Source organism: Anolis sagrei, chromosome 5 (assembly GCF_037176765.1).
Source record: "Anolis sagrei isolate rAnoSag1 chromosome 5, rAnoSag1.mat, whole genome shotgun sequence".
In the NCBI taxonomy this organism is placed as follows: Eukaryota; Metazoa; Chordata; class Lepidosauria; order Squamata; family Dactyloidae; genus Anolis; species Anolis sagrei.
In genome coordinates, this window is record NC_090025.1 from 134,188,452 (window position 1) to 134,215,043 (window position 26,592).

Here is a 26,592-nt window from a genome sequence, read left to right on the forward strand (position 1 = left end):
ATGAGCATGCCATGTCAAAAAGTTGTAGAATTATTTTAGATGCAGATGTTTAACATTACATACTAGGGAGGAACTGTTTTGGAGAAGAGAAGTAGAACAGCAATGGGCATCAGTTATGATTGACTTCTATCTCCTGTCTACATGCTGAAAAATGCATGGTTTGCTGGAGTAGAAATAATATTGTGTTTACTCACTTGCCTCTCCATCTCAGAATGGTTTTGCTATCTCTCACACACTGGTGAGTATAGCTTCAGTGATTAGTGCTAATAAAAATATCCACACTCTCCAAAACGAGGCTCCAACATCTTTTCCCCCTTCTTTTTTCAAGTAAATATTTTGTATGGTTGTCATGCAACTAAATTTCCATTAGATTCTCATAAAAATGAATTAACGAGTGATGAATAACGAGTGTATTTGTACAAGCTGCATTTAAATAGAAAGCAAACGGGAGGCTCTTCTAAGTATAAGCACATGTACCTGATTCTTCCATCTGCTTTGCTACTAATATGAAATTTACCATCTCTGGAAACCAGGCTTGCAGGCAAGTCGTCATGCTTTTAAGACTAGATCATCACATTATCTGGGTAGATTTTACAGCTCGTTCTTCAAAAGGCATGAGCACCTGTAAAATTTAGTTATGTCCATGTCTTGAGACTAGCTTGATTGTTCTTTGGACATGCCTAGGTAGGTTTGACTTCTTGCTTTCTCTAAATGGCTGGCATGCACAAAGGCGCCTCTTCGAAAGCTCTGTAGTATAGTTTCACAGCATTTGCCTATCATACACAAAGTGGAATAGGGACTGAAAGTCACCGAAGATGTCTTGGAATGTTATTGATGAGTTATAGAATAAGTCACATGAATCCTTAATGTGTATTGGTATGTATGCCAACCCTTTGACTCTGCTTTCATGTTAGCTGTGCACTAAATACATCACCCAAAAATGCAATATGATTTATTTCAATACTGCAGTGTAACATATTTGCATGAGCACAAGGATTCAAGGCTCCTTGAAAGAACTAAAATGTGTCAGAGAAGGTAGATTTAATGCAATGGTTATTTACGACTGCCTGAAAAATAAGTCCTGAGTGCTCTCTAAAACAAAAAACAACAACCAAAATAAAGGGGGAAGGATTTTATGCCAGCTTGCTGATGACAGGATCTAGTGCTTCTCTGCCTTTCCTCGTGGCATCTGAAGAGGGAAGGTTGCCTTGAACTCCTTCATTATCCAAGGGGAAAATCAAATATAGTGGCTTCTTGTCAGAGCTGCTTTATTGCTATCATTTAGAAAGGTCGACTGAAATAATTGACTTCTTGTAAACATATTGTTAATCTCCCCCACTTTCTGACATATTTATGAGGAATTGACAGGTAGGAGGAAGATAACTGGCCTTTCCCCATCTTTTTTTATGGTGGTGGTGGTGGTGGGGGGGGGGGGGATGTATTTTATTTCTCTTGCATTATGCACAGCAGAACCAAGATTAACTTTCCAGACTGGAGTTGTCCATGAAAATCACTGCTTTGATAACTGGAAGTGGGGAAGGAGGGACTGTTTCCTCCAGTGCTGTATGTGGGGAGGGGAAGAGAGAAAGGATCCATTTGTGGAGGCATGTTAACTCCTCAGTTGCTTTGCCACAAATGGACATCGACTGCTCAGAAAATTTTGTTCCACCTTTTTTAAAAAAAAAACACACACAACAACAACAGTTTTTCATAGCATTCCCCCATGGTCATTTATCCTCCCTATCCCTGTTTTTGAATTGATAACCTCTATCTAACATTAATAATAGAGAAACATGTCTCCTGTTATACATAGAGGATAGCAGTTTAATGATAAAGAGAAGAACTAGGTTCAGTTTTCATTGGGTGTGTTACATTCTTCCCTCCCACCCCTATTCATACATACACATCCATGCACACACATCCAGGCTTTCCTGACAAGCCTTTACTTTGTACTTCATTTTTGGGCACACTTTTTTGTGTATCCCAAATCAAAGTCATGGTCGAGCCTGAGCACAACTAGTGAAATATGATTGCCCCTCCCTGCTTAGAGCAAACACTTCTCAGCTTATCTATTTGGGGGGTGGGGGGGTGGAGGGGGGACAGCAATAAGCATACAATAAAGGATCTGAACCCTCAGCTTTCTCTGCTGGAAATGCACTTAGAGGCGTCATGCTGTGATTGCTTTAATTACCATAGAAGATTAAAAGTCTTTTGCTTAATGCTGTCCTTTATACCTTGCATGTCTCAGTTCCAGTTGCATTAGTAATCAGACATTCATATTGGCCTTTCAGTGTGTCAGAGCGCTCTCTCTCTCTCTCTCTCTATGTGAGGGAGAGACTGGGAATCAGAGGGGGAGAGGGAAGAAGGGAGGGAAGGAGTCATTTGCTACACTTCTTAAAATGTAGCCTGGCAGAAATTCAATAACTGTTTGTGATATTCTCATTCAGCTTTCGTGCTCAGTGGCTTTTGGGTCCCAGTGTGACATACAGTGGCATTTGCTGTAATCCAGCTATTGGGAGGGGGGTTAAAAAGCCTGTCCAGTATCGCATGTAATTGGTTTCCAAAGACGGAGAAAGTGCGCCGTTCCTTTTTGCACTGAAGACACTGAGCATCAGATTATGCAGACCTTTGGCTTAGTAAGCACCCCTGTGAGAGAGTCTTAGGGGTGAGGGGAAATTAGATTAATGAGGATTCAGTGGAAATGGTTGGTGGCTCAAGGCAGACAGGGCTGCCTTTGTAATTCTCTCTGAAAGAGTATAATATGGAGAAGGTGGAGAGATGGGGATCTGTCAGGATTATTATTCTCTTTTTCAAAGCAAAGAAAAGCAAAAGGTGGTTCAGCAACACAAAAGCACAACTTAGAATAAGCAAATACACTTACCCGATAAGAGTAGTTTCCCTCCTGGAACACTCCGACATATTTGGATCCCTTAGTTCTGGTAGCCACATCGTGATGCTAATGCCAGCCAGCCGATTCGATGCATGCACTGATAGTGTGCGTTATGGTTGTCTCGATAGATCCTGGAATAGGAGGGAATCTCTGTGCAGCAGGCTGAGATCCTTTACTTTTTTTCCAAGAGCTCTTGTCACCGACTGTGGGTAGCTCACAATCCAATGGAGGAGGGGAGAGGAAGAGAAGAGGGAGAGGGAGAGCGAGCCAGCCAGCCAGCAAGAGCGATGCCTGCTAGCTTTTCTTCTTCTTTCTCCTTGTTTCCATGGTGGTTAGTGGTGCATCGTTCACCCGATCAGTTGTCACACTGACATGGTGCTGCCTGCTCAGCGGTCATTAATAACTGAACACCCTCGACTCCCCAGAGAGGAGCCAATAGCTTTGGAGTGCCAAGATGTAGCACTCGTAGCTGCTCCAGTCTGGTTGGTTGAGACAACCTGTCTGTTAGATGACATTGCTGCTTAGGGTGCAAATAGACCAAGTGACCCTTTCCCTGCTTCGTGGCATTCCTTCTCAATAGGTTGAAAGCAAGGAGCATAAACCCCCTACCCTTGGAAGCACTGAAGTATATTTAATGTGTAGGATGTTCAAGAGCTTGGAAGATATTAGGAACAGGTGATCGGAAATAGATGACTTTCAATTCAAGTTGAATTGGCTCAGTAACAAAATTAAGTCTCTCTTTTACAGTGTTGTGATCTCTCTATTAATCTTACATTGTAGTGGAGCTCTGTTGTACTCTTTCTCTTTCTCATTAATGTGTTTTGCAGCATAGCAAATGAGGTGATTGACAGACAAATACACATTTCCACTTATTTCTGAATATAAAATATGAAGTCATTAAACAAAGCACCAGTAATATCCATAAGGAAGCATACAGAGAAAAGGATTTTTTTTCTCTCTTTGATGCCTTTATTTGAGGGGTGAGGTCTGTGAGTTTGGACTGATGTAAATCAATAGACCACATCAGTTGTTTTCTTTCACACTTTTCTCCATTTCTCAAGAAACAAACATAGTTTGGAAATACAAAGAATTATGAATGTGTTCAAAAAGGCATTCTTCAAACAAAGATTTATATATTTAATTCAAAGTGTTGATGGCATTTACGCTGATCAACAGGTCAAATTCAGAACAAATGATTGGATTTACTGTACACATTCACCAATAATCCTGCTTTCAGGACGCTACCCTCTAGTGGAATAAAATAAAACTTATTTGTCATTTATTCACATTCTCTTCAGAATATCTTTGACAATGAAGTGCAATAATGACAGTAAACAGTTATTACAATGCTGCAAGAAACTCCTTGTTTCTCCATGAAGTGAGTGCAATATACGTTGAGAAGTCATATCCCTATTCCAAAAATAACAGCAGATTCAACAGTACTAAAAAAGTACTATAATATATTGTATACACATATAATACTGATAATAATTTTATAATGTAATACAAGATACTACTACTAACAATATAATAATTATATATTTTATATTACATTTAATATTACTAATATTACAGTATAGTGGTATAGTACAATATGGGAATATATGGTACTAATATTGTGTTATGCTAATAATATAATATTTTGTATTTACATATAACTTGTAAGTCACTCTGAAACCCCTTTGGGGTGAGAAGGGTGACATATAAATAAATAAATAAATAAAATGACAGGTATTAACTGTTGTCCTACTGCAGTACTTTATTGCAAGTTTTTTACTGCTTTGTTTTATTGAGAATGTTTAAGATATAGTGCCAATATTTTGGCTTGAATTCTACTATTAATCCGCAAAGGACCAATCAGTTTTACCTTTGTGTTCATTCATTATTTAGTAATTTTAGTAATCTTGCTGGGATTAACCAATTGGAATCCAATTGTATCTTCTCTACTGTTGCACTCTAACACTGAAACATCTTTTCACCTAGCAGCACACCAGAGTCCAGTAATACTATCTAAAATGTTTATTAAGGAAAGTAGGTACAAAGGGGAAAAGGGGCATTTCCAAAAGGGTCAGTAGAATAGAAAATGCAAAAAGTAGCAATCCAAAAATTGCAAAGTACATAAAGTCAAGAGAACCAGAATCCACAGCAGTTATTCAAACATGAATCTATAAACCAGCAAACTCTTACAGGAACAAAGACATGAGCCAGAATAATAAGAAACTTGAATCATGAACTTGAGAGCTGAGACAGGAAAATAATCATTTAGCAACATTGTCTCCTCTGAGAGGCTTGAAGCCAGACTATGTAATTTAAGCCCACCTAGGCACCCATGACATCATGCCGAACATGCCTGGACTAAAATCTTCTCATAGATTCTGTTTTTATGCCCTCCATTCTTGGGCCTAATCTAGTGTCCTGGGAAAACTCCTCATCAGTTCAAGGACTTTCATTTCCCCTGTTGCTTGGGAAGCAGCACCGGCCTCAACTGCCTGCAATTCTCTCTGATCTGAGGCCTGCAATTCTCTCTGATCACATACTGGCTCCTCATTTTGAAACCCAAAATCCAATTTATCCTCTGACAAATCCTCAGACACTTGCTGTGCTACAACACCTACTAAAACTGATAGTTTGAAAACTACTGGGAGATTAATTGATCAGTGAGGACTGCACAGGCAGGGAAGCTTCATGTGTACATCACACAATAGACTTTGCCCCAGAACATCAGGCATCGGGACTGTGGTGCAGCTGGCTGGGAGTCCGCTGCATTAAGATCACTACTGACTGAAAGGTCATGAGTTTAAACCAGCCTGGGTCGGAGTGAGCTTCCGACCAATTTGTGTAGCTTGTTGTCAGCCTTTGCAGCCCCAAAGACAGTTCCATCTGTCAAGCAGGAAACTTAGGTACCACTTATGTGGGGAGGCTAATTTAACTAATTCACGAAGCCATACAAATCTCCAGCAAGCATGTGGGGAATGAGGAAATACTTCATCGGTGTCACAGATGGATGGTGAAGCGACAGCTCCCCTGGTGGCCAGAAAAAGTTGGAATGTTAAATAGACTCTGACTGTTTGCCTATATATGTTGTGTGTCTATGGCGTTGAATGTTTGCCATGTATATGTACATTTTAATCTGCCCTGAGTCCCCTGCAGGGTGAGAAGGGCAGAATATAAATACTGTAAATAAAGAATAAATAAATAAACATCTCAGTAGTGCACAGGCAATATTTCTAGATCATACTATTTTCACAAGTGTACATATTAGTGTCTTGAGTGAGAGCCACCATGTGAGACCCATGGGGAAAGTGCTTTGGCAAAGTAATTGGGTGTATAAAGATCAGATTATAACGTTATAAAATAACTACCTAGGTGTTCTGTTTTGGGTGATTGTTACAGACTGTATAATTGGAGGGCTAAATAAATGAACGAGTTAAAATGTATAAGAGGAATAAGGTGTTACACCTCAATGGCTGTTTTTAAAATGGTTGAGAGATTTACAGGTACACACAGGAACACTGTTTGAGTGGAATTTAACCAATATACTTTATTCATAGCAGGGATATATTTTAATTTTGATTTGGAATATTTTCAAGGATGCTTTAAAGATGTTTCAGAATGCTTGCAAAGCAAAATCATCTTTATAACCAAGACAATTATGATGATTAGAGTTCATTAGAGGGGGTTTCCCCCCCTACTGATTTTGTCATGATGATTTGCAGCATTAAAGTGTCAAGGTATCTTATCCAAGTCAGTTCTTGTATAGATTTGCAGGTTATGCCCTTTACATAATTACATGACTGCATCCTATGAATTTCTGGGATTTGTAGTTTGATGAGGCACTAGGATTCTCTGGTTGATAATTTCCATAAACTGAAAATCACATAATTAAATAGGATACTGCCATGGTAAATAAAGTAGAATCGTAATTGTGTACCATTAAAATTCCATAAGTTTCTTCTCGCTGATGTACTGAGAGAATTAATTTGGACATCATCGCACTCTGTTTCTGTTTTCCATAAAATAGAAATAAGCTGGAGGATGAGCTAAATCAAGTCAACAGAAATTGAGGCAAAGTTCAGGAATAACGACAGAATTAACTTGCCCAGTTCCTCCCCATTTTGCCAAAACCTAGTTTGTTTTTGGAGCTGATATATGGAGTGGTTCCACTATATCCATGGCCATCAGATCTGCATATTTAACCATCCTCAGACTGAAAATGCAAAAATAGTTGAAACAAGCAATTGTAACTGTATAGTCTACTGAACAAGCCAGTACCTGCCGCATACCAGTACTGCCATTTGTTGAGGAGTTATGAAGGTGGAGACATAACTTTTCATTCAACCCTCATAGTACAAGTATCCAAAAAGCAGTCTTAGGGCAGTAGCAGAAATGGTTCAATGGAAATGGAAGAGGGATTTATGAGTTCTTATGAATACTGTGCCCCTGGTGGCACAGTGGGTTAAAGTTTTGAGCTGCTGAACTTGCTGACTGAAAGGTTGCAGGTTCAAATCCAGGGAGCAGAATGATCTCCTGCTGTTAGCCACAGTTTCTGCCAACCTAGCAGTTTGAAAATATGCAAATGTTATTAGATCAATAGGTACCGCTTCAGCAGGAAAGTAATGGCACTTCATATAGTCATGCCAGCCACATGACCTTGGAGGTGTCTATGGACAATGCTGACTCTTCGGCTTAGAAATGGAGATGAGAACTAACCTCTAGAGTTGGACACAACTGAACTTCATGTCGGAGGAAAAACTTTTACCTTTACCTTTTTATGAATACAATAATATGATGTAGGGCAGCACCAGAGGTGATGGCAAACCCTGACAAGCAATAAAGCCACAAGATGCACATTCTTTGGCCCCTCTTGCCTCCAAACAGCCCACTAGCTGCCTGCTCTCACCTTTGGATGGAAGCAAAGAAGCACTGCAGTAGGACCTTGAAAGAACCTGTGGCTGATGGCAGGAGCTGACCACCACCTCTGCTGCTGCATGGAAATTTATATATTGCAGGACTTTCAAGGATAAGCAAATTTAAAAATTGCCCTAAATCATAAAGATCGTTGGATGACTGTGGACAAGTTATTCTTACAATTTAATCTATACACAGAGTTGTAAGTACAAAACTGGACTATCCAATGCATGCTTCTCTGGGCCTCTTGGAAGATAAATGTGATACCAATGCTAATAATTATAAAAAAAAATTAGACATTAACAAGAACTTGCAGGGGTCACATTTATCAGTGTAAAAACCTGTCTATTTATACTGCTTGTTAATATCTTTATCCTCTAAGAGATCATCTAAGATCTATGGGGGTTTTGAAGCAAATATAGTTCGGTTATTTCAGTTTCTACTCCTCAAATAGTCTTTGCGGTTATATTTCCACAACAATGGTTCTTTCTCCAACACTGTATGGAATCTCTAAAGTAAAGTACAGGACATCATGGTGGTGGGGCAGGTATTCAAATTTTGTACTGACCATTCCCAAACCTTTGGGTGTCAGAATGGTAGTTCATTTATTATTATTGATGTAGCTATTGAAGACTGATGTCAATTGAGAAGAAGACAGTAAGCTTGCCTTATCTGAAGGGGTTCAGTTCCAGGACCCTGCACAGATGAAATAATAGTGGCTGATCATATTCATATTAAATGGCGGCAGAATGAAAATACATGCTTCACCATGTTCCACGTTCATTCGCTACCAGTTAATGTTATGGTGTGTGATAATCTGTTGTGGATGGAAATTGCAAAATTGGGGCTCCCTGTAGATTACATTGCGCTTTGCTGTAAGAACAAGAGAGAAGTTCCTTTTCCAAATCCTTGTCGTAATAGATTTTTTTGCCATGTAATGTCTATAAACAGGACCTTCTCGGTAGTGGTGCCCCCATTTTAGAACATTCTTCTGTCTGATGTACAAGAGATAGAGACTGTGACAACTTTCAGATGTCTTCTGTTCATTATGAACTCTTAATGATTCTGACACTGCTCTCATTTACTGTTTTGATATTGATAGTGCTGTAGTTTTACATTTCTGTTTGGTAAAGAGAAGGTGTGCTTGGATGAGCCCTGGCAGTCCCCATTTGGAAAAGAAAGCACAGAAGAGGAAGAGGTTTTCCTAATCTGTCAAAGGCAATTAGAAAAGAATAGAGAACTTGGAAGGACTCTGATAAAACAGCCCTTTCTCACTGACTAATACAAACTTATTGGTTTGGGGGGGGGGGGGGGGAGAGACTATTGCCTGGTATGAACCAGCTAAAGAAATAAAAAGGCTCTTCATTACACACAAATATTCACACCTACTTTTATGTAAATGTCTTGATGAATAAACAATGTAATGCTGTTTGCCATAGCCAATCAACAGAGCTTTTAGTTTAATAATAATAATAATAATAATAATAATAATAATAATAATAAATGTTATGTTTCAAATAATAATAATAATTTTATTTTTGTACCTCACCTCCATCTCCCCAAATGGACTCGGGGTAGCTTACATGGGGACAAGCCCGATCAACATATTTAAAATAATGCATTCAAATTCATAAAAACAGCAACAAGCAAAATAAAACAACAACAGCACAACACAATATAAAACAACGATCAAACAGAAACCAGTAGCCTGAGATAGTAGTGCAGTTTGGGAATGGGTGAGGGGCCAATAAATCAGTTATGAGGAAGGGTTGATGCATAAAGTGCAAGCACAATGTTATAAATACTTCTGCATATTGTACTTATAAAAAAACACCACTTTTGAGCCTTCCTTCTTCATTGTGCAGAATGCTATGAATTCAAAGTTGATTGATTTCCCATACTTGGAAGTGTTTTTAATTCAAAAATTCTCTGTAACAGTATCAATAATTGTGTTTTGCATTGTGTGTGTATTTTAATTATAATTTTTCATTTCATGGGATGTAGACATCTTTGAGACTTTATTATATCAAATGGCATAGAAGCATTGTAAGTAAATAAAGACTATATTGCCAAACGTTTTCAGTGGCGGAAGATGAGAGGAGCGAGAGAAGGCTGAAAAGTAAGCATTTGCAGCTACAAATGAAGGTTTCTTTTAAAAGCATCCCGGGAGCCAATTTCCAATTTTGTTTTCTGGGTATGTTTGTTTGTTTAGATACATACATATTTGAATAAGTTTTGTCTTCACTCTGGGGCAGACTAAAAGGCTGGGAGCCAGAGGTACATCCGCTAAGTTCCATTCTTCCAAGAAGGCATTTGCAGTGTAGTTTTCCCCAAAGCAACTTTCTCTAGCAAATAAAAAACTGATTAAAAACTCTAAAAGAGAGAACTTTTGGCAAAAAAACAACTTTCTCCAATGGCTTGCCCCCCAATTTAATTTTTTATGGCTACAATATGAATAGTCTGGATTGCACATTCAAAGGTTTGTTTACATGTTCATTTTCTAAATGTATGTTTTCACTTATTATTTATTTATTTACAATATTTCTATACCGCCTTTCTCAAGCCCAAAGGCGACTCAAGGTGGCTTACAAATTGGCAGCAATTTGATGGCATAACAGTTAACTAGTGCCAGGCCCGTAGCCAGGATTTCGATTCCGGGGGGGGGGGGGGGGGGCTGAGTTTTTTCAGGGGGGGTCGGGGGGGTGAGTTTCGGGGGGGGGGCTGAGTCTGAGTGAAAGAGGGTCTAGCCTAGCAAATCTTTTGTATCATTACCCCAATACCCCCATGTATATGGGATATATTGAGTATGGTGATCAGATCATGATATGAATAAACATAACAGTTTAAATAATGCACCAGTAAGGCCTTTCCGCGAACCACCATGAGAATTTCGGGGGGGGGGGGGGGGCTGCAGCCTCTCAACCCCCCCCCCCCCCCCGGCTACATGCCTGACTAGTGCCCCTTCCACACAGCTGAATAAAATTCCGCATCTGCTTTGAATTGGGATATGTGGCAGTGTGGACTCAGATAACCCAGTTCAAAGTAGATATTGTGAGTTATTTTGCCTTGATATTCTGGGTCATATGGCTGTGTGGAAGGGCCATAGATTGCATTAGAGCAATGTAAGGCTTGGAGAAAAAGCTCTAAACATTTACTTGCATCTAAGCTGGCTAATTTACATTTTGCCCATAAAATTACATTTATTGATGAATTATGACTTGGCAGGTTGAACATTTGATTGATTAAGAAGCAACTGACATATTACATTAAGGCCTACATCATTGTATTTCCAAAACATCCGTTGGTGTTATTCTGTTGCAAGAAGCTACAGAAAATGTAAAGCCTCTCTTCTAGTGGGAGAAGGTCAGATATAAAATCAGACAGAACAAAGGGATTTTCTCATTTTTATTGATTAACAACCATGGCCCCCATTCTCTTGACAGTATAGGTTACAGTGTGTTCTCCCTTGAAAGACACAGGAAGACCAGCACAATAGATCGAAGTCTTGTTTGTAGGAAAGGTGTATCTCAGTCAATGAATTTCATGTGTTTCTGGGAATTACTTCTTTAGTAGAAAATTTGGTACCAGAGGCAGAAATAACTTGGGAAAAATAGGGACAGGTTTTTGTATCACACAAAAAAGAAGAGCATTTGATGTATTTCAACATATGTGAAAAAGTATCTTTACCTATAAAATGATATAACCTCACCAGGAAAACTTTGCATAAATAAGCAAAAATGTTTTGAATTGTCTAAAAACTACCTGAAAGCTTCTTCCAGGGGTTACTTTTTCATTTTACCTGTATCCACTTTTATTTTCCACTTTTATTTTCCATTTCGGTAACCAAGACCATAGATTTTAAAAAATATCCTGGAGAAGCTCATGGAAAAGGGTTATTTACTTCCCCCTTTTCTCTGTTGCACTGTTCACACATATACAGTAAGCGTTAGCGGAGGCACCTGCTGTTTAACCTGTTGTAGGTGAGCACATGTGGATCAGCTGGAACAGTGCTTCTCAGGCTATTTGTGGTAGGGACTGGTAATTTTTATTTTGTAATGTTCCAGGAACTAGCATCATATGTGTGTCCATTGGCTACATAGGTTTCTTTCTTTCCTGGCAATTTTCCAAGAAATGGCTCACAGACTGGCAGTGGTCCATGGACCACCCTTTTGAATAACACCTGGAGTCAAATTCTGTTCACTCCTAGCTCAGACTTAATTGCATTTCCGACCCAGCCTAAAAACATGGATTTTTAAGCAGGCTTTTGGCCTTGAGTAGGCTGAAATGGGCCCGTGTGAGGTTAACACTCTGGCACTTTAGTTGTGAATTGATGACAGCTAGTTTTTACTACAGATGGTCTGCATTTTTAAATTGTGTTGTTTTATTTTATGTGTTGATTGTGGTTGTTTTTATAATTTTTATGTGATATTGTTTTATACTCATGTACCATTTATGTCATATGCTGCACTTGGAGTGCCTTAGAAGCCACGCCGAGTCCCTTTGGGAAGATGGTGGCAGGATATAAATACAGATTATTATTATTATTATTATTATTATTATTATTATTATTATTATTTGAAACACAACAAGATGAGTCCACAGCAGACACTCTGCTGGCTGTTGAATTGGATCACACGTCAGACACTTCCCAAGTGTCTAGGACTGTGTGACGTATCGGCGAATAATGCGTGCAGATCCCAGTAAGGTGGCCTTCTGCAGCTGGCAGATGGTAATTTTGTCAGCGTCTATTGTGTTTAAGTGCAGGCCAAGGTCTTTAGGCACTGCACCCAGTGTGCCGATCACCACTGGGACCACCTTTACTTGTTTGTGCCAGAGTCTTTGCAGTTCAATTTTTTAAATCCTCATATCGTGTCAGCTTTTCCAGTTGTTTCTCTGCAATCCTGCTGTCACCTGGGATTATGACATCAACGATCCATACTTTGTTTTTTAACATAATTGTGAGGTCAGGAGTATTATGCTCCAAAACTCTGTCTGTCTGAATCCGGAAGTCCCAGAGGAGTTTGGTGTGTTCATTCTCTGTAACTATTATTATTATTATTATTATTATTATTATTATTATTATTATTATTATTTATTAGAGATGAGCTAATGCAACATGTATATTTGATTTTGCCAATTTATATCATGAATAACACTTTACTACACCATTGCATATAAGGGGACTTGGGCATCTATGGATTTTGTTATCCATAGCAGATCCTGGAGCCAATCTCAGCAGATAGCAATGGCCCATTGTATTCATGTACAGTTTATGGATGAACCAGTGGAGGATAACAGCCGTGGACATAGAGCCAAATAAATGAAGAATGCCCATTAAAGAAACTAATTTTCAAGGGCATTGTTTGTTGTCGTGTTACTTGTCACAACAGTGTATTGTCAAATTGCAATTCCTGAACCTCAGTGAACACCAAAGTATAAAGAAATCTTCTCGCTTCCCTAACACTGTTGCTGGGTTTTAAAGAGCAAGATAAAGTGAGCTGACAATCCTGCCAGGAGGAAAAAAACTAGTAGTATTTTAAAACACCCCTGTGAGAGAACCCTGTGTAGGAAGGTTACAGAACAGCTCATAAATGTATCATTTGTAGCTGCAGTTATTTGTTGCTACTTGTTCTTAAATCTACAGGGGTGGAAAACTTCATTTCTGGCACCAGATGTATACAACAAGTCCCCCCTTCTGAACACTCTTCTCATGAAACAGCCATCATGAAATTTTAAGTAGCTTCCATGGCATGATTATGCAAAGTAAATCTTAGTTTTTGCTTCATGGTGTCAGAATGAAGCCCAGGGAGAAAGGTTTGCTGCTTTCGTCTTGGCACAGCCTGAGTGATTCAGTTACAAGCCAGGTCATTTTTTTTCTGAGCAAAATTATGACTCAGTGGGATAGACGTTTCTACAAAACAGTTTTAGAACTACTTTCATTTGCAACCATTTCTTCTCTATCTTGTGTTCATGGGATTCACACAACATAAAAGCTGATACCATGTTTGGATTGGTTCTAATGAGGATGTGTTACGCAACATGCTGGATCATGGCCACATTGGTTTTGATCAGGCTCAGTACATCAAACTACCTTATATACTCATGTACAAGTCTAGAAATAGTAGTAAAAATGACTTCACTAAATCGATTAGGCTTATCCATGGGTCAATGTAAATTGTTGTCCATTCATTCAGTCACTTCCGACTCTTTGTGACCTCATGGACCAGCCCACGCCAGAGCTCTCTTTTGGCCGTCACCACCCCCAGCTCCTTCAAGTTCAAGCTAGTCACTTCAAGGATGCCATCCACCCATCTTGCCCTTGGGCGGCCCCTCTTCCCCTTTTCCTTCCATTTTATCCAGCATAATTGTTTTCTCTAAGCTCTCTTGTCTTCTCATTATGTGGCCAAAATACTTCATCTTTGCCTCTAATATCCTTCCTCCAGTGAGCAGTCGGACTTTATTTCCTGAAGTATGGACTGGTTAGATCAATGTAAGTAATGTACCTTAAATCTTCTCCCAAAAATTTCCATCCTTTACCTAATTAGAGTGGTGAAAGGCAAAAACTTGGTCCATCACAAAAGAACCTAAAAGAAGGCCCATCTATTTCTGCAGTGGTGCCACTTCTGTCAGCAGCAATGGCCAACAGTGACTGGCCCCTAAGGTGACACTGGTGCTTCACCCTCTCCATGGAATGCTCCTCAACTTATCCATGGCCCACAGGGCATATCAAAATACATATTTTGCCCCTAAATCTGCCCTTGACTTACCTGTATGCTTGAGTATATCTGGTATAGTTCAATATGAGATCTTGTCTTCTGTATCACAGCTGTTCTACATAAACTTCTGTTTCCACTATTGGAATGGAATACATTGTTTCATCCTTGTTTATTATAGTCTTCCATAGATGCCTCCTTCTCTTCCCACAGTTTTGAATAAAAGAACTGTTGGGAATCAGGAACTGTTAGGCTTAAAATAACCCTGACTTGGGGGTGATTCCACAAAAATATAGCAGATTGCCAGAAGCACAGTTCATAACCAGCAGAAACTGACTTGTACAGAGCAAGGAATGGTTTCCATTCAACAACTTCATAGGTTCTAAAAATAATAAGTTTATTAAAGTCAAAAGAAATCCATTTTGGATAGGAAAGGTTCTTGGAGCTAACTAGCTTAGCTATCTTCCTAGGAAAAGGAAAAGGAAAAACACCAAAATAGCTATATCTACTATATCTTGCCTGGAGAATGACAAGATGCCTCCTCACTCTAGCAGAATAAAGAAAGAACAGACCCAGAAAATGGAGGCAGGTGCATGGCCAGCCCAGGGCAATAAAAATACATTTAAAGGGGAAGTTACATTTTCTCTGAAGAGATCACATTCCTAAGTATTCAAAGGATGAGAAGATAGTGGCATGCAAGATCAGCAAGACAACCCCCTTTCCGAGCCTTCTAAGCCCCTTCTTACAATAAGCATGCATAAGCAATTTGGGGAAGGAATCCCTCACTCAAATCTATCTAGGCTATCTATCATTGAGGGCTAGAGACTTGTGCAGTCAGGGATGAAACCCAACAAGAACCCCATTCTGGTATCCTATATTACTTTTGAAACTTGCTCCACTTCCTAAAGAAATTTGGCAACTGGTTTGAGAATCTATGGTTCAAGAATCACAATCTGAATGCTCCCTTAGATGTCTGAAACTGGCTGCATCACTCAATTTATCCAGGCCAGTATCAAGTATTTAATATGTATGTGTTTATTTCTGCATCCTGGATTTCTTTTGAGAAATATGTGAGGGAGAAGCACTAAGCCTTTGTTATCAATTGCTTTATTCCCACCTCCCAGCCCAAGGATATGAAATGATGACTTTTAAAGGCTGTGAAATTATTTTCTTTTCTTGTCAGGAGTGACTTGAGAAACTGAAAGTCGCTTCTGGTGTGAGAGATTAGCTGTCTGCAAGGACGTTGCTCAGGGGATGCCCAGATGTTTTACTATCCTGTGGGAAGCGTCTCTCATGTCTCCGTAAGAGAAGCTGGAGCTGACAGACAGGAGCTCACTCTGCTCCCTGAATTTGAACCGCCAACCTTTTGGTTAGCACTCCTGCTGGCACAAGGGTTTAACCCATTGCACCACCAGAGGCTGTGAAAATAAAGAAAAGAAAAGAGAAAATACTTCAAGAAGCCATTGAGAGCGATAGTGGACAATATCACATTAGATTTCTAAAGCGCAGTTCCCCATGTTCCAGTTGCCTGGTTTGCTCCTGCAGAATTCTGGGAAATGTAGTCTAGAGAAGCTAAGACCTCCCTGGATGAGAATTCCAAAGGTTTTGCCGTAAACTATGTTTCTCAAAATTCTGCAGGAGTTAACCGGGTGATTGGGAAACGGGGCTCTGCACTTCATATAAATTAACACATGCAAATTACCTCTTTTATACCCTTTTTGGGATGTTGCATTTTTTGTGTGATGCGTAAGTGTATAGGTGCCTGTGCCAAAGGTGTGTGATTTTCTATGCAGTAAAAGGAACATGAACAGAGAAGCTGCACATGAATGTTGCCATGCACATCAGGTCTATGATCAGGACACATTCACACAACTAAAACGCAGAAGGGAGGAAGGAGAAGGGAAGGAGGAAGGAACAAAGGAAGGAAAGAAAGGAAGGTAGATGTCAGTGCCAACTGGTCTGTAAATTGATATAGTCAACAGACGAACAATGATTGTCTAATTGCATTTGTTGAATTATACACATTGCAGCCTACCCCTTTGATTTTGTCTGTTCGTAAATATAGTCCATATTCATCTAATAGGCGACACAACCTTGAAAAAATGATTTCCTCTCATCAACATGACATCACTTTGGTCAACACTTTCAACAAAGTGAGACATCTGATTTCTTAGGAGAGGGCAGATCTTAAATAAATATCAGTAGCTAGATATCATGAGATTTGAATTTATTTACTTTTTAACTTTGTAGAAAATGCAGTTCTCCTATGCTTTATATTTTCTATAATGCCCAGAAGAAGGGTCTTAAAGGTTGACATGATGAAACATGCCAGACTTTTAAATATAATCAACACAATCTTATAGGTATTGTGTCTTTTTAGATACATCAATTATTTTGCAAAATTTCTTATCAAGCTTGGATTCCTAGATGATGTACAGAAGGGGTGGACAACTTAGCAGACCCAGAGTCAGTGCTCAGTGCCATGCAGGAACCTGTACACTATATCCCTTACAACCATACTGCTGAATATCTGTGGCAGATCTGCTCAGTTTTAACTGTCAAAACAAATCCTTTAAGATGTAAAGAAAAGAAGCAGGAAATACCTTTTAAAAGGAGTTTTCCTGGTTTGCTACTGAGTTCACAGTTGTCTAGCGAATTGCTTTTATACTGTCCACCCTCGCTAAAGATGAAAACCCCTGAGCTCTGTTAATATTTTGATTTTGCCAGTTTTATACATTAAAATGTTTAAATTGCATTGTGTAACTGTGTGGGAGGCAAGGTTTGTGATGTGCTAGGCAGTAAAAAGACTTGCACAGAAAAATAGAATTATTATCTATATACATAAAAGTAAAAATATGTTTGTTTGTATGTTTGCAATACATGGAGCGAGAGTTGCCAGATGTTCAAGCTGGGTTTAGAAAAGGCAGAGGAACGAGAGACCAGATTGCCAATATCCGCTGGATAATGGAGAAAGGCAGGGAGTTTCAGAAAAACATCTACTTCTGCTTCATTGACTATTCTAAAGCCTTTGACTGTGTGGATCATAATAAATTGTGGCAAGTTCTTGGTGGGATGGGCATCCCAAGCCACCTTGTCTCTCTCCTGAGGAATCTGTACAAGAACCAAGTAGCAACAGTCAGAACTGACCACGGAACAACAGACTGGTTCAAGATTGGGAAAGGCGTACGGCAAGGCTGCATACTCTCACCCAACCTTTTTAACTTGTATGCAGAACACATCATGCGATGTGCGGGGCTGGATGAATGCAAAGCTGGGGTGAAAATTGCTGGAAGAAACATTAACAACCTCAGATATGCAGATGACACCACTCTGATGGCCGAAAGCGAGGAGGAGCTGAGGAGCCTTCTAATCAAGGTGAAAGAAGAAAGCGCAAAAGCCGCGTTGCAGTTAAACGTCAAAAAAACCAAGATTATGACAACAAGAATGATTGACAACTGGAAAATAGAGGGAGAAACCGTGGAGGCCGTGACAGACTTTGTATTTCTAGGTGCAAAGATTACTGCAGATGCAGACTGTAGCCAGGAAATCAGAAGACGCTTACTTCTTGGGAGGAGAGCAATGTCCAGTCTCGATAAAATAGTGAAGAGTAGAGACATCAGACTGGCAACAAAGATCCGCCTAGTCAAAGCCATGGTATTCCCTGTAGTAACCTACGGATGTGAGAGCTGGACCTTAGGGAAGGCTGAGCGAAGGAAGATCGATACTTTTGAGCTGTGGTGTTGGAGGAAAGTTCTGAGAGTGCCTTGGACTGCGAGAAAATCCAATCAGTCCATCCTCCAGGAAATAAAGCCCAACTGCTCACTGGAGGGAAAGATACTAGAGACAAAGTTGAAGTACTTTGGCCACATCATGAGGAGACAGGAAAGCCTAGAGAAGACAATTATGCTGGGGAAAGTGGAAGGCAAAAGGAAGAGGGGCCGACCAAGGGCAAGATGGATGGATGGCATCCTTGAAGTGACTGGACTGACCTTGAGGGAGCTGGGGGTGGTAACGGCCGACAGGGAGCTCTGGCGTAGGCTGGTCCATGAGGTCACGAAGAGTCAGAGACGACTGAACGAATGAACAACAACAATGTTTGCATCTTTTTCCCAAGATGGCTCTCGTTTTCAGAGAGCACTGTGACTCCTGCAAACCACAGATCTGGATCAAATTTGGCACATGTACCCACCATAACCAACAGAAAATACTAAACAAGTTGCCATGGGGGGGGGGGGGAATGACCCTGGTTGAGCAAAGTACAAAGTGTTGGTTTGATCTTTAAAGCCCTACCTCAGTGGTTCTCAACGTGCGAGTCCCCAGATGTTTTGGCCTTCAACTCCCAGAAATCCTAATAGCTGGTTAGCTGACTGGGATTTCTGGGACTTGTAGGCCAAAATACCCGAGGTTGAGAACCACCACTTTATATGATTTGGATCCATGTTACCTACAGTATCACCTTCTCCCATACAATTCTGGGGGCGGCTACTCCAACAGCCAGAACCCAACTGCTGACTAACACCCACATGATCTTTACATTGACTGCCCCAAGATTGTGTCACGACCTTCTGGAAGAGCTCCAAAAACTAAATCAGCAGTCAGATTTTAAAACACATTTGAAGAATGTACAAGTTGGGTTTGGTGGAGATTGAACCAGCATGATGGCAGTTGTAGTACACTCACTACCAGAGGGTGATGGATCTGGACAAAACTTGGCATTAAAAACCCCCTATGGTCACCAGAAGATACAGGATGGGTTTGGGTGAGGCTGAACCAGCACTAACCCTATTGGTGATAGATCTGGACCAAACTTGGAATATAGAACTTTCATGGCCAACAGGGGTTTGGGAAGATTGATCCAGAATGCTGGGAGCGGTAGTACACCAACAACTAGAGACCACAGTGAACACAACTGACAATGGATCTGGATCATACTTGGCATACAGACCTCCCCAAAAAAAATGATAAAAAGGAAACACGGGAGGGGTTTCGAGGGCACTTACAGAGAGTTGATTGGAGTTGTAGTTTGCCCAGCATCCAAGGAACACTGTGAACCCCACCAATGATGGATCTGACACATATATCCAACATGACCAACATACTAGTGGGGTTTGAGGGGGATTAAGCCTGCATGATGGGAATTGTAGTCTATCCACATCCTTATGCATTTTCTTAATGGGCCATTCATAAAATCCAAAAACAAATACTTTTTCAAATAAATAGCATTACATATTACCAAATACCTAACTCGGGCAACTCCAAGTATCTAAGCTAGTATAAAAATGAAAATATGTTTGTATCTGTGTTTATATGTGGGAAACACATCCAGAGAGCTCTGTGATGTCCACCAACAATAGATCTGGACAAATATGGCACACATACCTGCCATGACCAACAGAAAACACTTGGCTCCACTGGCATTGACTACCACAGGGAACTAAAAATAAGAGAGACAGGAAGGAGATGATGAAGAACTGAAGGGAGCAAGCACACCCCAGTACTTTTGCTGAGCTTTGCATGCTACTGGCTTCAATGATGGAGAAGGAATGCATGTAAGAGCCCCAAGACTGTCTCTGACAGCCAATTGCCAGCTGGATTATGTTTCAGCTTGACTTACATGTACAATTTAAAGAATGACGGTTCTTAAATAAAGAACTGTATCTGCCATCTGTTAAGATGTACAAAATTGGCCTGTTGCGGTGGCAGCATTGTTTTTGGTAATACAATTTGAGCATCCCTCATCTGAAATTCTGAAATCCAAAATATTCTAACATCCAAAACTGTCCACATGGATGGTTGAAATAGTGACACCTTTGTTTCCTGCTGGTTCAGTGTATCTTGTTTCTGCTCGAGAGTATTTTTCTGATAAAATCACTGTCAGGTTAAATGTATATGTAACATATATCAATTTCATTTGAGACTTTGATCTCATCTCCAGGGTATCAAAATATGTGTGTGTATATGTGAATACTCATACATATTTTGATATCTTGGGGATGAGATCCAAGTCTAAAACATAAAAAATCCCAAAATCTGACATCCAAACCACCTCCAGTCTCAAGCATTTCAAATAATGGATGCTTAACCTGCACACACTTCTGTGACAGGAATAAATTTATAGAACATTTACTCCAAGAATTATTCATTTTCAACACTAAAAGGCAAAACATTTTGCCTCTGTTACTGTTTAGGTTTCTGAAAGTTTCATCTTTTGCTCTCTCTTGCTGCCTATTCATTTCACAGTGACTGTTTATTATCTTAGTTTGGCAGAGTTTCATCTCTTTTATGTAGCTCACAAGAGTTTCCTAATCTACTGAAATGTTCAAGATAACGTCCATGACATATATCCCAAAGCTGACATATGCACAGCTTGGTACACTCAAATCACTACATATAAAAAAATGAAAATAGGAAAATTGTATTTATCTTATTCTTCAGGACCAGAAATGCTCTCTATAAGAGCAGCCAGTAGCAGAATATGTTGAATCACATTAATGGGGATATTGAGTGATGTACGTTCAAAATTGGTGTAGAATTGGAAAAAGAACATTCCATCGTGGAAGCTGACAGAAGATGGTAGAAAAAGTGTATGGGACTTTACTCAGAAGAAAACCTCATTATATTCAGTGGGGTTTCCTACCTTCTGTCAAGGAAGTATTCACAGTATTAGACACTAAGTGTTTAGATCAGGGGTCCTCAAACTTTTTAAACAAAGGGCCAGGTCACAGTCCCTCAAACTGTTGGAGGGCCGGACTATAATTTGAAAAAAGCATGAATGAATTCCTTTGCACACCGCACATATCTTATTTGTAGTGCAAAAAACACTTTAAAACAATGCAATAATTAAAATGAATAACAATTTTAACAAATATAAACATATTACTATTTCAATGGGAAGTGTGGGCCTGCTTTTGACTGATGAGATAGGATTGTTGTTGTTGTTGTGTCCTTTCATGTCGTTTCAGACTTAGATTAACCCTGAGCGAGGGCTGGGCAAATTACCTCAGAGGGTCATATCCGGCCCTCGGGCCTTAGTTTGAAGACCCCTGGTTTAGATGTTTTAACAAGCTATAGGGCTTTATTGCATGAGGGAGGCAATCTGGCATTGAAGCAGGACCAAATCCTATTGCCAGTCTATCTTCTCCTCACAATTAAAATTCTCCCAGCCATTAAAAGGCAAAATCTTTCAACAGTTGCCAATCCTGCCATGTGTTGTAGATCAGCCTGTGATTGTGTCTGATGTCAATGGGGATGATGTTTTTCTTGGGACTGAGTTGTCAAGTCCTGGCCTTGTTGAAAGGTCTGGTTCTGGCCTTGCTGAGAGGCCTGAGGCTTCTCATGAACAAAGTGCTTCTCCTGTAGGTTCTTAAGGTCAAATTCCTGAAAGGGGCCCACAGTAGCCTTTCTCTGAGAAACTATCATTTGAGGATGATTTGTCAGGTGCAGAAGTTAATGAGATTGAAGACAGAAGACAAGACTTTGGTAAACTAAGAGAAAGTCCCCAAGCTTGCAGAAGTTCAGCCCGTCTACTAGAAAAGAGAAATAAGAAACCTTTATCTGATTGTAAAGGCAAACAGAATGTTTTCCTTTCATTTCATGAGACAGGAAAGGCTTTATATGAGGCGGGGAAAGGATTTTAACTTAGTCTAGTCAACACTGAATTTTCATAATGGTCTTGTTTCCAAGTGAATTTCTAGCTTCATGTTTTAAGTTTTCCCAGGTTCCTCTTCTGAGTATTGGATCTCCATGCTGTCTCGTCTTTTGGATTTTGCATCCTTGGATCTTGCATTTTTACCTTTTGTACCTTGAAGTTCACGGACTATTCGTTACCTTTGGAATATACTATTTTGGACTATACTATTTCTATCATTTTTATTGCTTTGCTTGCATATATCCTTCAATAAACTGCATGCTGATTTTACTATACTGGTGTGGTGTTTAAGGGCAGAAGTGTTCCTGCTCTGGGATACAACACCATGTTCCCATTCCCTACCTGGTGCGATGGGGTCATTCCGCTTCAATGCCAAAATGTCAGCATTAAAGTAACATTGGGGTGCGTTTATCCTCTTCTCCCATTCTCTTCCCCTCCCCCTTGCTATTCTTCATCCAATATTTTTTAAAACTTTCAGTGCTATTTGACTTTAAAATTCACCACAGCTGGTATTATTACTTTGAGATACACACACACACTGAGAAATCTGGAAGGATGGAGTTATGAGGGTCTGTGGAAGAACAATTGAGGAGCTTGTTTCTAAAAGGTACCAAACATATCTGAACAAATTTTTCAGAAATCGGAAAAGAAGTGTTGAGGATATTCATTCTTTTGCTATAAAATGCAATCTCTCAAACTCTCTATATAACTGATTTTATACATTTGTGTAGTTTTGATCTGTACATAATATTCTGCTCCTAGCCAACAATGTGCTGCTACTATAACTCATTTTTTATTTTTATTTTTATTTTTGCATTTGGTACCATTTGGAAACAAACTCCACAATTGTGGGAATCAAGAGTTGGCAGCTTGGTGTAGCTGTGTGAATGGAGATCACATGCTGGTATGTAACCACTATCAGCAATTATACAGCAACTGTGGAATAGCAGTTTCATGCATAAAAGTCCATTGATTAGGAGTTGGGAGTTTTCATTGGTAGCCAAGAAGGTGTACTGGAATGATATAAGGCTTATCTTTTTGTTAAATAACACCAAGTAGATGTCTTTTCTATTACTGCAAGCACTCGGCTCTGGAAAAATTACACATTTTAAATATTTAAAACAGTAACAAAGAATGTTACCATATTACGTAGCTTGGCACAAGTTTCAGTTTCCTGCTTGGTAAATATATTCCGAGAATTTAAATCTCCAACAATAATACTGCATTTAATAGTTACTAGTATTCTATTTGTTTTATAGCTAGCTATTCAAGTACAAATACTTTACTAAATTCATTTGCTATTACCCAGTGCTAAAACCCTTAATGGTAAAATAAGAAGCTTGAAGGAAAGAAGAATTGGAAAATAAAGAAGTGGTATTGAAATGAAATAAAAATGCCCAATAAAGTGAAGCTGCTTCCCCCTTACTTGTTTCCCTCTGGGGTTTTGAAATGAAATAAAGTTGGAAGTTGCAAATTATATGAGTATCTAATGGAAAGACTGTTAAAAGGCCCAACACAAACACTGAAAGGCATTATTTTCTTATTTGTCACAGTGTACAGGGATGAAAGCTTTTGGTGAATAGGAAATAGGTGAATGGTCCTTTTCCTAATAAGTCAAAGGATTAATCATAAGTTTGGTTACAAATAAATTTGTTTTACTTGGTAGCTGTGGGTGCATGTAACACTTGCCTTCAACTGAGTGTATAGCAACATGTGTATATTATACACAGAAATGTATTTTGAGTTCCAGAAACTTCCCAGCTCACTTTTCTATTAAAATCTTTATAAACATCCACATATGATACACCTGTGCCCCTCACATTATATTCTTTTGAAAATTGATAAGGAGCCCTTCATCATTCTTTGGTGAATGTGTTATTTGTATGAATCACACACATACTGATATTCATAAATGCATTTATGCAATTAAAGCATTGTATACATCTTTTCAAGATAAAGTTCTTCCTTAAGTGGTTAATGTAAAATCAGGTTTACATTAAAAGACAATACTTACTTGTATTCAAGTATTCAAACCAAACACAAGAGTGGCTTTCACACTACACAATAATAGTGCTATTCACTTTGCCATGGTTACATCCTATGGAAACTTGGGTTTTGTAGTTGGGTAAGGCATTAGAGCAGTGGTTCTCAACCTGTGGGTCCCCAAGTGTTTTGGCATAACTCCCAGAAATCCAAGCCAGTTTACCAGCTGTTAGGATTTCTGGGAGTTGAAGGGCAAAACATCTGGGGACCCACAAGTTGAGAACTACTGCAGTAGAACCTGGCTGAGAATTCATCCACCCATCAATTACAGATCCCATGTTTCTATAGGACATCACCATGGTAGTTAAAGTGGAATAATAGTGCTATTCTTCTGTAATGTAACTTGCTACAGTATGACTCTCATATCTGTGGGTGATACCTTCCTGAACTTACCATGGAAAAAGGAAATCATAGTAAATTCCTATTGACCTTGGTATTCCCAGATGACTCTATAGTAATTTCTAGTGAAGCATAAAATCAAAACACCTGGAAGACCTAGAAAATTCATAGTGAGCACATATTTTGTCAGATATGGGAAGGTGAAACCACGGATACCTGTTCTGCAGATACGGGGCTTTTACTAAATGTGTGTTCAGCTTCACAATCATTAGCCTTCTACAGATGCCCAGCTGAACTTGCAAGTACCTAGATGGCAGAGATTAGCAGCAGAGAAAGCCATGTGGGTAGCATGGTCTTCAAACTTGAAAAGAACGAGATCTTTGAACTCTTTCACTTAGCTTGTTTATTGTTACTGTTATGCCCACATTTCCTCAAGAGGGATCAAGGCAATGTAAAGTAGCTATGATTCCTTCAAGTTTATCCTTGCAATAGTCTTGCAGGATAGATCAGATTGGGAGTAAGTAGCCCAAGGTTACCCAGCAAGTTCCAGTGCACAGTGAACCCAAATCTCATAACCCAACTTATTTTATTTATGTATTTATTTACCCTATTTATACCCCGCCTTTCTCAACCTCAAGGCGGCTTTACATGTAGGCAACTATTCAATGCCTTAACACAACATACAATTAATGTAAACATTTAAATTAAGAATTAAAAATTAATGAACATAAAAATACCCTTGAATGGCTTATTGGCCTATGCATTTTGACTAACCCTGTATTTTTAAAATGTTCCATTCACTATTCTATCCACAGTCGTAATCTGGGGCCATTCCAGTGGTCATTGCAAACAAGCCCTATCTATTATAGCACTGCAAATATTCTCTGAAGGATTGATCCCAAAGCCATATTTCCAGTTTCCTTCTCAATATCAGAAGGGAGGGGGCTGATCTAATGTCACTGGAGAGGGAGTTCCACAGCTGAGATGCCACCACTGAGAAGGCCCTGTCTCTCGTCCCCATCAATCGTGCCCATAAAGGAGGCGGTACCAAGAGCAGGGCCTCCCTAGAAGATCTTAACATATGAGGTGGTTCATAGGGGAAGATACGTCTAGACAGGCAAGCTGGGCTGGAACCATTTATGGCTTTATGGGCTAAAGCCAGCAGTTTGAATTGTGCTTGATAGCAGATTTGCAGCATATAACTCAATACTCTAGCTATTCTGGGCAACTACTCCCTCCCCAATGGTATGAATGAAAAAGAGATAGCTTTTCTTCCTATTAGATCAGTTAATTATTAAAAAGCAAATGTACTGCTACAATTTAGTTTCTCGGTGGTTTTGTTTCCTCCTTACTCCCACCTCTCTTTAGTTTTTCTTATTTAGCATAATTATTACACATAATATTTTCCAGGCTTTTACATTTTTCCCTGCCTGTTATTGACACTGAAGGACCAAGAAAAGATGATGATTTCTTTGGTGTGTTCTGCAGAAAGAACTGAATAAAAAAGGAGACTGTGTGTGCTGCTTCAATTTTCCAGGCATTGACTTTCCAAAAAGGGGCTGCAGCAGTCCACAGCTGGCAACAGGTGGAAAAAGAAAACATGCTTATTATAGTCTTCTAGCTGTGGTTTAGTAAGCAACGCTGTAGGTTCAGTCAGTTTCTTGGGCCAATTAAGCATTTCCTCTGAATTTGAAGAACGTGTAAAAACAGAGATTCCTTTTCAAAGTATGAGTGGCCACCCAGAGATTATTGCATTGCAGCTCCTGTCAGCAGTGGTCAACACAGCAATTGATGTCAGTTCTAGCCCAGCCATATCTGGAAGTTCTCATTTTCCCCCTCTTCTCTCATACTGCACTATCACAAATTAGATATGCCCTGGCCTCATAGAATGACTTGTAAGCAATTTTAGAGGGTTTAGAAATGAGCATTCACTTTATTTTTGTTTTAAACTACCATCAAGGCGACATTAACTTATAGCAAGCTTATGAATATCCTTTACAGCCCTTCTCAGATCCCAAAGACACTGAGTCTTGGACACAATTGATTAAGTC

At 39.5% G+C, this 26,592-nt stretch overlaps 2 protein-coding genes across 3 annotated transcripts in view; one reads left to right on the forward strand and one right to left on the reverse strand.

The window, feature by feature from the left end:
- Positions 1 to 3,473, reverse strand: part of LRRN3 (leucine rich repeat neuronal 3) — a 50,738-nt gene extending 47,265 nt beyond the window's left edge. The window contains exon 1 of the mRNA XM_060777633.2: positions 2,882 to 3,473. The gene's annotated coding sequence lies outside the window, so the exon portion shown is untranslated. The remainder of the gene's footprint in view (positions 1 to 2,881) is intronic.
- The window catches only part of IMMP2L (inner mitochondrial membrane peptidase subunit 2), a 630,428-nt gene that overhangs the window by 306,006 nt on the left and 297,830 nt on the right, over positions 1 to 26,592 (forward strand). The gene's annotated exons all lie outside the window — the stretch shown is intronic.